The sequence below is a fragment of the Calliopsis andreniformis genome, chromosome 4 (genome assembly GCF_051401765.1).
Source record: "Calliopsis andreniformis isolate RMS-2024a chromosome 4, iyCalAndr_principal, whole genome shotgun sequence".
NCBI classification, from domain to species: domain Eukaryota; kingdom Metazoa; phylum Arthropoda; class Insecta; order Hymenoptera; family Andrenidae; genus Calliopsis; species Calliopsis andreniformis.
The window spans coordinates 1,124,104-1,137,823 of NC_135065.1; the positions used below are offsets into that span (position 1 = coordinate 1,124,104).

The following is a 13,720-nucleotide window of genomic DNA, read 5'->3' on the forward strand; positions in this document are numbered from 1 at the left end:
TTATGTAAAACATGGAAATGAATAAATATATATATATATTATTATCTTCGATTTATTGTAAAGAATAAAGTGTTTTGCACTGAAATGGGAATGTGATAAGCTTGTCGGTTAGAGGACTGCCTGGGATCTGTAAGGGTAAATCAGGATCGGCGTGATGAGCGGTCACACGAAAAGAATTTGCAGGCGTTTATGCTAACAGTAAAAACGATGTTCGTCTTTATTAGTGGTATTTGCCAGTCATGACGGCTGCTCGTACAAGAATGATTCTTCGACCATTTTTTAGCCGCGAGGACGCCTTCGTCAGTATCACCCTTTTCTGTGTTCAACAAGAACAGCATCACCCATATTTGGGTGACGGGGCCCTCACGGAAGCATACCCGTCACCCAGATATGGGTGATGTGGCGACGAACGTGTTAACTTAATAAATTATTCAAAATTATGAATCAACATTTGCTTTAAATTATTTAGCTAAATGTGAAAATATGAATTTGAACTGCTGAACTTATAGTGAGATCCTTAACACGTTGGCTACCACTTTAACTTCATTAAAAATTCTATCACTTTGGCTGTGATTCCAGCTCTAAACAAAATTGTTTGTAATTCATTTTCATGATTATTTTAAAGTGTTTTTTCTCTTTTACTAAATGTCGCTGAAATTCTGTATATTATTATTATTCATGATTATGTAACTTATCGTTATTCACAATCATGTAAAAATTGTCACCCACATATGGGTGATATGGCAGTCAACGTGTTAATATTGTTGTCTTTTTTTGCAATGTTTGAATATTTGAATATAAAAAACATTTAACAAATAGTGCATCTCTAGTTTAAATCAAGTGACGGTTGCGAACGACGTTAAAGTATAGATTAAGCACTGTCTATATCAATAAAAATGAAATACGGTTGCACATTAGAACAATTATGGTCGATGTCGTCATGAAAAGAAATTGGTCGAGACAATATAATTTCTGAGTGTATCCATGTAAGGAACTCGAGTTCCACTCAGCAACGATCATTGAATTCTTGAGTAAGTTCATAAAAATGGATCAACAGTGTTCGAGAAAGTGTCATGAAAGTCACCACGAGTGGAAAAAGAACGAGATTTCAGAGTACCTAATCGGCAAAAGTGTGTTACGAACTGTCGTCAAAGGGGAAATAATTCTCTCGTCGAAAAGATGAGCTGCAAACATTCAGATCGATGTGCTTGTGTTCATAATTAATTCACTGCTGTGTCGTATATCTGTAATTGTGTTTGCTCTAGAATCACAAGGATTACTAGCTGGTACAGATTCAATTTGTCTTTGTACAAGGAATCGTCTGCTGCTGGGCTATAGCTTAAGCCTTGGACCACGTAATTATCATTATATAGCGTTAGAGACAATGCTACAGTACTTACTTAAAGACGCGGCCTGTGTGTAGGAATCCACGAGTCGAAGTGAAGCCAAGCTAATTAATAGGGTAAATGTGACAACATATGTGGACAAAAGAAAAGATAATTCAAAAAGATGGAGCATCAAACGCCAACGGATGCCACTGAATACCATTACATTGATTGTAAATAGCAGTGGATATTTTCTAAACACAATGATTATACATAATGTTATAAAAGTCATACTATATTGATCATTAGAGCGCTAACAGGCGCAACCATGCTTCTGTCATAGTATGTTAAAAATATTTCAACAGTAATAAAACAGTTAACATCCATGTATCTAATATTTCGTTTAAACAGCACTTAAGAGAAGAAGAAAGTAGAGTAAGACCTTCGTCATAAAAGAAAATGTGTTTTAATCTTTTCGGTTAAATATTTCGAAGCTTTTCCCATAGCTGGAGTTTTATGTTTTTCATGAAAACCAGCAACTACATACTGACTCGTTGTGTACATTTTGTATTGTATTGTTGCTCGAGATAAATGGCTAAGATTAAATCTTGTTCTCATCGTGCTAGAGGGGATCGTTTGGTCTGACGACCTTAATGATTGTGTACATACGTTAATGGGAGCCGTCGTGGATCGTCAGTAAAACCGCAAGAATTTTGATTAATCTACGACAGTACATCAAGGATACAAGTATACATTGCGTGCAAAAATTTTCTGCAAAAGTCTAGAGATCGATAATTCAGTGTGAGCTGTTCGAAAATCAACAGCTGCATAAGATCCACCATAGTTTGCTAAATTTTAATATTCAATCAGTCGTTCGTCTCTGTTTCCCCATACACAGCGAGCTTCTTTTCTCACGCGATTTTGCATGTCTCAGAAATCCTTCTCGAAGATCACTTTTTAGTGTCTGATTTATATTCTACAACGATGTATTAACTGTCTTAAAGGCCTCTGGACGACCTTATACAGCATCAAACGGGTTCCACTGCTTAAAATAAAACGATTTCAAAGGTATAATTTTCTTCACGGATATTCTCTCGTTCGTAAATATTTATGATTCAATGTAATCAAGAGACGCGGCAGCGTTTCAACGCCCAATACGTAAACTGTCGCGGCCGCGTATTTTTTGACACCATGTATATGAGTCGATTGCTGCCGCGTATCTTTCTCCTGAAAACCGGGAGAGTTGTCGTTCCAACCTTACCTGAAACTTATTTCATGAATATCTCGACAGATTTGCAATATTCTCTAAATTTAAAGGCACTTTTGTTATTTAAATCGAATATGAGCTTTCGAACGAGACCAATTTCAATTAAATTGGTCCACGTATGGCAAAGATATCGTAATATTGTCTCACGGGTTATACAAAAATTTCAAGATTCTTATTCTTCTTTCCCTCTGAAAATTCATCCGAGTTTTTAACATAATATACGTATGTGTATGTGTTACATGCACACATTGAAACAAAAGAAACTGACACATATTTCGTTCGTCGACCCAAGATCATTCCGCGAGGCTCGTTACATGTCATTGTATAATGTGTAAGATAACTTGCCAATTGTTAAATAAGGTAAGTTGTGAAATTTGGAATTTATATTGAATTTGCAATTAGACAAACAGGAAATAAACTTTGTTGTACATTTTTTTATTCAAATTTTATAAGAATATATATTTGGTTTTTTATTAGATTATTTTCCTCCTGTTCCTTCCCTTCTCTCTTTCTCATATTTCTCCAGTGGCGTTTAGCATTGATTAGTTTTTACAAAAAAGTCAAAACATGCGCATTTTAAATTGTAATAATGCGCATTTTAATTGTAATAAATCCTTGTAATTTATAATGTCGAAAATTACATGGAGGAATTGCCCATGTAATCATCTTTGTAAAAAGAAGTCAGCTCCCAATGAAGAAACCTCAGAAAAGTAAAAAATTGACGCCAAGTAGATAAAAAAGTCTAAGACGAAAATACCCTAATAATAACCCAAAAATATACGCACAAAAAAGGTGTGAAATCAGAATGAGCTACAAGTACATTTAAACATAGTCTTGAACTTTTTATATATAAAAAGCTTAAAAAGTTTTAAACAATGTTTAAATGTACTTGTAGGTTATTCTGATTTCAGATCTTTTTTATGCGTGTATTTATGGATTACTGTTAGAATATTTTCGTGTTGGACTTTTTTATGAATTTAGCGTAAATTTTTTACTTTCTTAAAGTTTTTTCATTGGGATTGTACTTACACATATCAATCAACTGTAAAATTTCTGTTCTTTTTGTTTTCAATTAATTTTTGTATCTTAGACTGCGAACACATCATTGTTACATCACATGAAATCACGTTATATATTATAGCAAAAAAGGTCTAAAACAAGGAAAAAATGTGTTTACATATATTGTAATGTGTTTGCACCCTTAATAAAGCAAGTGCATTACGTGTTAATGTGTTCTTATACATTTTAAAAAAATACAAATTTTTGCTGATATTGAAAATATCATTCTCTAATTAATATTTATATTAATTTATATAGCTTTTTATAAATTCACGTTTACAAGAATTTAGTTGCCATCATATTACTAGCAAAACATAAGATCCAAACACTAAATGTTTTTAAAAATTAATAATTCAATTCAGGAGCGTAATTTTTTATTTACTCCATGTTTGTTAATGCCAGTGCAAATATTTATCACTAGTAACATTATTTAAAAATTTATGTTAAAAACATTATTTAAGAATACTCGAATTTATAGTTTCTCACTTCATTTCATTCATAACTCCGTAAAATCAGAATTGACGGAGTTTGAGGAAAAGTGATTTCTATACCATATCACACGTCGGACTACTAAACAGCAAATGTGTGAGCATTTTGCTTAGAGAACTTTATTATCGAATATAATTAATTCTGTTTCGCTCACTGCAAGTTCTGATACATAAAAATTTGATTATCAGTATTTCCTTATAGAAAGCGGTTTGGTTTTAAAAAGGCAAAGAAACTTTCTAATCACAAACTAAAACTGAATTGAAATTTAAGTAGAAAAGAATTTTGATGTAATACTATATTTATAATTTTCTTTGAGAATATGTATAATAGCTTTTGAACTATTGATAATAATTTAAAGTAACTTGTGACTTGTAAAAGTAGCTTAAGGTGACTAATGCTGAGACGTCTATTTGTTTCGAGTTCCTTTTGGATAATAGTCTTCTTTTCTTCTCTACTCGATTTCTCCTTTTCCTTGTTAGAGTCCACTAGACTCTAGGCGTCAGTTCGCATTTAACAAATTTCAATATACATAAATAATATGTCTCTGAAACTGCTGACACTAAATGCGCGTAGGTACGTGACTATACATATACGTAAACTGTTTCACATACATACATAGTGTAATATTTTTTTCAAACTCAAAGATGAACGATTAGAATAACCTAGCTACCAAAGGAGATAATGGCCTTCTTCGGCTTACTTGCCTTTATTGTTGCGTTCGAATGGATAAGATCGCGCGCATGAAATGCGACTGGAAAGGTCCTTGAATGTGAATAACCTGGGACACCAAATGACAACGACCTTGCTACTCTGACGTATCTTCGCGACATCCTTTCCGTGATCCGCCCGAATTTTCTTGCGCATATGAATTTTGAATCAATCTTAAAACCCAAATTACACACATGGAACTAAAAATTAATTGCTTAACTGACCGTACTCGGAAAAAGTTCTATTTTAACAAGAACTATCGACGGAAGGGAAGATTGGTTTTAGACTATAGATTTGCAATGGATGCTCAAAGTATAGTCGAAAACATTTTTCTTTTTCACTTTTCAGATACGACGAGTATTTTTTCTAAATATGTACAATGCATCTTACAGTACTCAAATTTGTATGTCTGCTTTTGTTTCTTGTCAGCCTTGTATGTAGATTTTTCTAACAATAGGCTTTTTCTAAGGAAACATGATAATGTCGCGGTAGATGAGGAGGTAATTACAAATTTGGTCCGAAGATTTACGTAAGCAGGTACATATGCGATATTTATCCACATCCTCTGTTGATCATCACAGTGAGATTCTATACCTGTTGAGCGATAGAAACCTGTTAAAAAAGAGTATTGTAATATTGTCTCCGACCTTAGATCAAGATCAGATTTTTTATTGTATCGTGTTCTACTCGGCACGTGAATAACAAGTGTCAAAGGAACCATAGTTCACGATTCAATCGTTCTCTTGAAAAATGAGTAAAGCTGCATTAGTTCTTACACTGATTTTATTTAAGGTACCTAGAACTAAATAAAAGGATGCAAGTGATATTTTTCTGATATCAAGGAAATCGAACTTGAAATTCAAAAGTGTTCAAACACTCCCACGTCAAGTCTCTATGAAAATTAAGTTATATTTAATGCTTGACATATAATAAGGAGTGTATGCACAAATTTCTAATCAATTTCATTTCTTAGTTTATGAGTTATTAAATAATGTTATTACACTTGCATTCCTGTGGCTAAACAAAACTAAATTTTTGGGAATCCGTATTTTGTGATGAAAATGAAAGAAGTATAAAACATCATATTGTAAAAATATGTTAGTGTTATTAAATACCTTTGTTATGAATAACAATATTTAAAATATTATTACAACTATATGGAGTATATATTTAGTTATCGGATTCATAAAAATTCTTCGTCATTTGTGTATGATGGTTCGGTAGTACACACTATTTTGTGTAACTAAATTTATATTTATACCGCAGCGTATGAAATAATAAATCGCTAGCATTCCTTTTTTATCAACTTATTTCAATAATTAGCTAAGCAGTCAGTTTTTCAGGCCTTTAAATGATATCTTTGCGCGACGATGGATTACTTAAATTACTTATACAGGGTGCAAATTATAAAGTGTTACAGACGAATATCTTCAAAAAAATTGATTAAACGCAAAAATGTTTCAGATGAAAGTTGTTCAGCATCCAGAGGAATATCATGTGGTGGGAATTTTATTCGTCTCGGTGAATGCGCAAAGGTGGGGTGAAGGCCACGATCATTTTTTCAAGTGGAACCATGCTTTTATTTTTTGCTAGTATTGTAGTTTATTTTAAGACGAATTTGAAAACTATCTACAGATGGTCATTCAAGGTCAAACTTGCAGTAATTGCGTTTTATTTGTATTTTAGAAAGTGTTCAAAATGATTACCTTGTATTTCAATGCACTTAATAATGCTTTGTTCAATTTATTTCCAAAAAATAATTTAATTTTCGCTTTACAAGTTTCATCTTGTAAAAGAGAAAAAATAAGCGAGTTTTCAGTATTCATTTCATTCACACGTTTCATGCCTTCGAACTTTCACACTAAAACAATAATATGTGTTCAATATCAGCACTACTAAGGACATAAGTACAATTTATAATACAATTTATTTAAATTACCTTTTCGGCATTTCCCTGCAAGTTTGACCTTGGATGGCCTTCTGTAGATAGTTTTCAAATTCCTCTTAAAATAAGCTGCAGTACTAGCAAAAAATAAAAGTCCCACCACATGATATTCCCCTTCGTGCTGAACAACTTTCATCTGAAACATGTTGCATATAATCAATATTTTTGGAGATATTCGTCTGTAACGTTTTATCATTTCCACCCTGTATGTGTATCGCTATGTTGGTAAGAGATTCCAGATCGAAGCGATTTTCGTTAGATCAACAGTTTGACGATCAAGTATTAATGTTATGTCATCTCACTGGGTAGCAAAGAGAAGACAGATGCTTGCAAAGAAAATGTTTAATTACTTCAAAATTGCATTATAAAATATTATTAAATACTATAAGTACTTATTTCTTTTTTAAAAGACGAACAAACAATTGACCTCATCGTTCTTGCAAAACCAGCAAAAGTAAAAAAAAAGTAAAATTATCGTTCATTCTATTTCCTCTCTATTACTATTTTATTCCATCAATACTGTATTACATCACAGTCCAGACAACACCTATGGCACATCTAATAGAACATTTTGTGAGTGATACAATATGTGCATGACAGTGAATTTTTTCAAAATATCTATTAATCTATTCCAGTCTGTTAAAAACCCACACAAGTTATCTTAAAAAATGTCTACTATTCATTTTTCAACGCAATCTTTGAAAAAGTTACATAAGAGATTACAGCTCGAGTTCTCTGAGAGTCGCAGGTGACTAGCCTGGACCTTCGGATGGCAACGACCTTGCTAGCGATGTGTCCTCGCACTATCCTCTCGAGGTGGCATCCTGTTTACATCCCGATTCACCTGACGGTAAATCGACTTCTTTTTCTCTCTCTCCTCCGGCCGTTGGCAAGTATTATTACTGTACGCATTGGGCCTGTCGTTCCGCTTGGTGCGCGCGCAGTACTTCTTCCCTTCCTTTTCCCTCCCCTCCTCTCCCCACCCTTCCTCTCCCTGCTCACCGTTCTCCAGCTTTACTCTTCACGCGGCTCAACGCTATTGGCCGTGAAGAAAACACTGATTCTTCAGAGGGAAGTGCATTACGCACAATGGTTCTATTTGCTAAGCTAAATCGCGTTTCGCGCAGAGTGATGCACGTATCGAGATGCTGCTAGCGACGGTGATTCGTCCAAGCATGTAATCATACTAACAATAAGATTGATTCTAGAACGACAGTCCTAGAATGACCGATTTGTCGTAATCGCTTCCGGAAACAGACCTTTCCGGGGAAAGTAGGAACTTTCTGCATGAAAACGGTCCTTTTCTACTGAAAATGTCTTTAATGCTTGTTTTTTTATCAAAGTTATTGAAAAAACATGTTAAATGTGATACATCGATCTCTTAAATGGCTCGACAAATTGTTGAAAATAATGTGCCAACAAATTGGTAAATACTCGTAATTAATATGCGTGGTAAACTGCATGGTTCAGCAAACTAAACGTGTGAATTAGTACTAAACGAGGTAGTTAAAAACATAAGTACCGACCAATCTCCAATATCTTACTTTTAGACATTTCTATTTGGTTACTTACAAGTTTTAAATGACTTTGAAATCAGTACTTTATTCTAAATTAACCGCGAAGCGCCTATCTAGCAGCCAAGTGAGTTTTATTCTAGAATAAAAGTAAGGGTAATATAAAGTTGTAACTCGATTTTAAAAAGAATTTCATTTGTATTTGACTAAAATTTCTAGCTGTAACTTAATTTAACTTTTGTATGATAAATATGGCGTTGTATCCAGACACGATTATGATCAACGTAAATAAGGGTTATCTTATTTTAAACAACTTATATTAAGTTTCAGTAGGTAGAAAGTTAGAAATTACCTAAGCACTATATTGCAATGATCGTCCAATTGAAGTGTCTCAAGAAAGGTTCACAGGCACACATTTGAAAGGAGAATATTTAACCAGATGCTGAAAGCATTAGCGTATTAGAAGAGTCAAAGATCCACGAATATCCAGGAAGCTGACCAGCGATCTTAATGAAAAATTTGTTACGTAAACTGACGGAGGTCAGCTTCGATCCCTCGAATCTCAAGAGAAATTGAATCGTAAGGTCGTTCCGTGATGCTTCGTGAGTTAACTTGGTGAGACACGTAACACGTCGCGCCGTCGCGTAGAGTAACGCAAGACATAACATCGTACATAGGTACCCATGACCCGTTCTATAACACACATCCAGGACGAAACATGATCCTGTCAGGTGAGCCATGTTTCAAGACGTGACCTTATATACTCGACGAACTCTCTTCCGCGAAGAAAGCTTCTCGACGAGATCCCGTTCACAGAGTCATCTACCGAGTGTCCTGGAACGATCACCTATTCTCAAGGACTCTGTATCAAGTTCTTCCAAGATATTCTGTGTCTGGGTTTCTTATAGAATTATAGTTTTCAAATCAGGCTCATTCTACAAACACTTCAGAATTTCCATACCCTTACTCAACTAGGTTCTATTGAACAAAAAGTCATGAGTAACGGTGTACTGAAGATTATATCGTTAAACTTTACTATTCAATGTTTACTAGTCAATAAAACAGTTTTATGTTGCTTTTCTCTACAACTTGAAAACTATGTAGGTACGTTACGTATTATGTTTTAAAAGTGACGCAATTCGGAAAACCCGATCCTTCAAGTTACAACTATGAATGTAAAACTTCTCGATTCATTATAAAATTAACCATCGAAATTGTAGAATTTATTCAAAGAATTCATGAAATATGAATTACAAATTATTTAAATTATGACAAGAAAATTGTTTATTTCAAATAACGCGCAATTATTCTTCAAAGAAATTGCTTAAGTAACATAACTTTTATTAGATAAAACTACTCTTTATATCGATATTATTTAGTACATATTTTTTGTAGAAGTTCATCAATACCACTTTACTTTTCCTGAAAAACATGCTTTTTGGAATCCTATCATTTTTAAAATACGCGTGCAATATGTATCTATAATATAAGAAGTTCACGAGTTTTGGCCAAGTTCTGGTAATCTCCACTAGATAGCTAATCAGCCTTCTCTTTGCAAAAGTCATGCAACCTGTACGACTAGGTGTTGGCACATGCACAAACCTGCAATCAATGTACCTGAACTCTGATGGTCAGTAGTTATTAACTGATGGGACTGTACTTAAACTTTTGAAATTTTTCAACTCTAAAACAATTTTGGCTACGTATCATAATAATAATGATATATCTACATCGAGATGGTAATATCGGGCAAACCACATTGCATAAAGAGAAAAATAACAAAGGGCGGTTGGAGCTTTTTCTAGTGACCTTGAAAAAACTGAAATACCTTCGTAGTTAACACCTTATCTACGGATGACGCCGTTTGGCGTCAAATTGAATACTGTCATCTGTTACGGATGACGCCGTTAGGCGTCATATGAATGTACAAAATAGCCGCGACCTTAGTTTCAGTTAAACTCTTAGCAAACGATGTTTAACTTAGTAAACATTGAAAATTGTTCTAATGCATATCATACTAAACAAAATTATTGATTTATCGATATGAAAGTTGTAATTTTATATGGAATAAATTTTTGTTTCTGCGGTTATATTGTGAAATATATGTACATATATCTATGTTTTATTTTTCATGAAATTCTTTATTTTTGATAGCTTCATGTAAGAAATCTTTATTTTTTTTATTAAATACAGACGTTTGTAAGAAATAAGCATATATATGTTCTTCCCGTCTTAGCGGTAGGAAACCAACGTTCTGACCCCGTAGATAAGGTGTTAATATTAATTAATGTTCCCTATGGGGAAGTGTTGGTCGTACTTCGCATATCGGATGCGCGTCTGTACGCTGTTTGCGTACCAGTATGACGATGTGTACCCAGTTCACACCAGATGTATCTGGTCGCACTGACACTCTACCCCTTTCTTACACGGGAGCCATTGAATAAGACAAAGAGAGATAAAGAGTACCTACATTGTCGCCGTTGTGCAAGTGACATTAAAATTTGACGATTTCGTTAAAAAATGCATTCATTCTTTCAAATTGCTTGTAGCTTTTCTTAGCACATTGCATCAAAACTCCGTCCTAAAGCGGATGATTATAATGGCAAAAATTAATTTTTCGGCAAACTTATCGATGTATGTTAATATTTTTTTGTAATTGTCTGTTATAAGGGCTTCACCTCCGATTTTGATGACTTTCAAATATGTTATAAAGGACCGCTATATTAAACAACTTTTTCTTTTGAACGAATTTGCGAACGGCTTTAGTTTTCTCTGAGATATTTGCAAAAAACTATTGCTGCTAGCACATTGTATTCTCTTTATACGTGCACAATCCAAACATGTTGCCTTTGCCTCTACTCCTCCCCCTACACTCCTATCCTGTAAAAGAGCCTAACCCAGGCCAACTCTGATTCGTCTTTATTTTCCTGTTAGGAAAATATTAACATGTACGAAAACATTATGGAAAATATGGAATGAGCATTTCGTTGAAATTCATCACTGAAATTGGTCAAGTTTAATCTTTTAGTTTACCCGTTATATAAGCGGCTTGTTGGCTACCTTGTTCATAGAAACAATAGATAAGCAGTGGCATCAAGCTCACGCAACGCTTCCACGGACGTGCACGTACAGGTAGAAGTCACTGGTTGTACAGTGGTAACAATAGTTTTTTGTAAATATCTCTGAAATTAAAACCGCCCGAAAATTTTTTAAAATGAAAAAGCTGTTTAAAATAATGCGCTTTATAACATATTAGAAAATCATCAAAATTGGAGGTGAATCCCTTATAATAACAACGCCTCCGCTCTCAACAGAGATTAACTATATTTTTAAAAAAGATAATACAACGAAGTAACCAAACTCCGAAAGTAAAGAGATTTCTCTCTATCACTTTTGCGATTTAGCAGCCTTGTTGCATTTCATTTTTTAAAGATATAACTAATCTCCGATTTTAGGTGTCGTTCGATGCTAAGGGGACTCTCCTATAGGTATAATAAATGACAAGGTATTTTTCTTTCTTCTTCTTTTTTCAATATTTGTCTTGAAAGTTTGAAAATGTTTTACATTACAGATTTCTCAAAAATAATTTTTCTCACAATTGAACCTCGTAATGAATGTACTTAGAATACTCTGAAGTTAAGAAGTATTTGATAAACTGTTTCACAATAAAATATCAAATAGAATAATTAAGAAAATTATTGACGAAAGTATTACCGTAATGTAGAATCATTATCTGCTCTAATAATGCAAATGAGATAAATATAGAAGTTATAAAACCTATCTCAGCTTATAGTAACAACTTGTATGTCCTATAGTACACGTGAAAAATATACCCACTTGTTATAATTGACATAATTTTTTCTTACACTATCATCGTCCCACTTACTTGGAACGTCCCGATCTCATTGAGTCGAGTCGAATCTAGAACTTTCGCGGTAAATTACGTTACTTGGAGATCCACCGTTTTTAATTCTCCGGATCGTTAAACTCTTCTTTGAACTCCCAGTCGAATGATCACTAGTAGAATGACCATTCCTCGTCGATTCATCGGGCCCTAGCCGCAATTAACTGGGCCGCAGAAGAAAGAACCGAGACACCGGTTTCTCCTTATAGCGTTGTTGAAAATGCCCGATGCTACAGGAAGATCAATCACGTCTGAAGCAGTTGTTTTTCCTCTTGGTCAAGCCAATCGACGGTACACTCGCAGCGACCACTGAACATTCATTTAGGATAGGCCTCTTCAACAGCAGGGCGGAACCCCTCATTGCTGGAAGTGAAATTTTTTCCAACCACTACTAGAAGAAGCTAGATAGGTGCTAGAGGAACGTGGAATAAACAGCTTATGCCAAAGACGGATTTAAATTGTTCACTTTGAATGTGTATGACGAATGATATATCCACAGTGAAAGGTGTAAAGATTCTTTTCATATGCATTTTATCGAAAATGAACATCTAAAGTGAATGAAATAGAGCTGATTTCTACTTTTGATGAAATACATCGATGATTGGTAGTGAAGTGGTAGTGACAAGTCTCTAAATGACTCAGGTCCCTGGAAACAAGTGAACAACAGCGGCTAGGTACTGAGATTTTATTTGAAAATTAAATTGAATTCAAACTTTTCACTCTGGATGATCATTGTGGATGATTCATCTACAGTGAAAAGTGTAAAGACTGTTTTCATCTGTATTTCATCCCTAGTGAGCAATGAAGGAAACAGAACCTCACTCTACTTTTGATGAAACAAGTAGATGGTTAATCCATAGTAAAGCTGCAGTGACAAATGTAAATTTGACTGAATAACATTTGCAGGCAAAGGTGTCCTCAAGATAATGTCGACCTTCTGTATCATAGGACTAATTTCTTTAAACGAGAAGTTAAACTAAGGTTCATTCATTGTTAACCCCTCAACATGGATTGACGAGTCTTACTCGTTACAGAAAAAGTGGCTCCAGGCACGAATGACGACTCCTGCTCGTCAAGACAGTTGAAGCGGAGGCTTAGCGAAAGCAGTCAGGCCCAATGTCTATAGGGTCAAGGCGTATGTACTGTGACTTTGCCTGCACATTTATTTTTCCAGCGAGGCGACTAATGGTTTGCAAGTGTAACAATACTTTCCCAGATCTACATTAGTACTCAAATATTCCAATACTTTCCCAAACCGACTACATAGTATCAACCTCGAAGGAGGGTCCAGCTTTTCCACCAATTGGAAATTACAACGCAGTATGACACTGCTCTTCGGCAAACAGCTCCCATGTTGAGGAGTTAAATGATTCCTGTAGCTATCAGGATCACGGTTTATCCCACCACCGTCGAAGCTAACGTTTCTTTCTCCTTTCTAACATTTTTCGACATTCTTCTACAAGAGCTGAAGTTATTAATTCCATTCCCACACTTGGCATCGCTTCGTAT

At 34.5% G+C, this 13,720-nt stretch overlaps 1 protein-coding gene across 1 annotated transcript in view; it reads left to right on the forward strand.

Annotated features, from left to right (window-relative positions):
- The window catches only part of LOC143178378 (uncharacterized), a 142,008-nt gene that overhangs the window by 35,639 nt on the left and 92,649 nt on the right, over positions 1-13,720 (forward strand). The window lies entirely within an intron of this gene.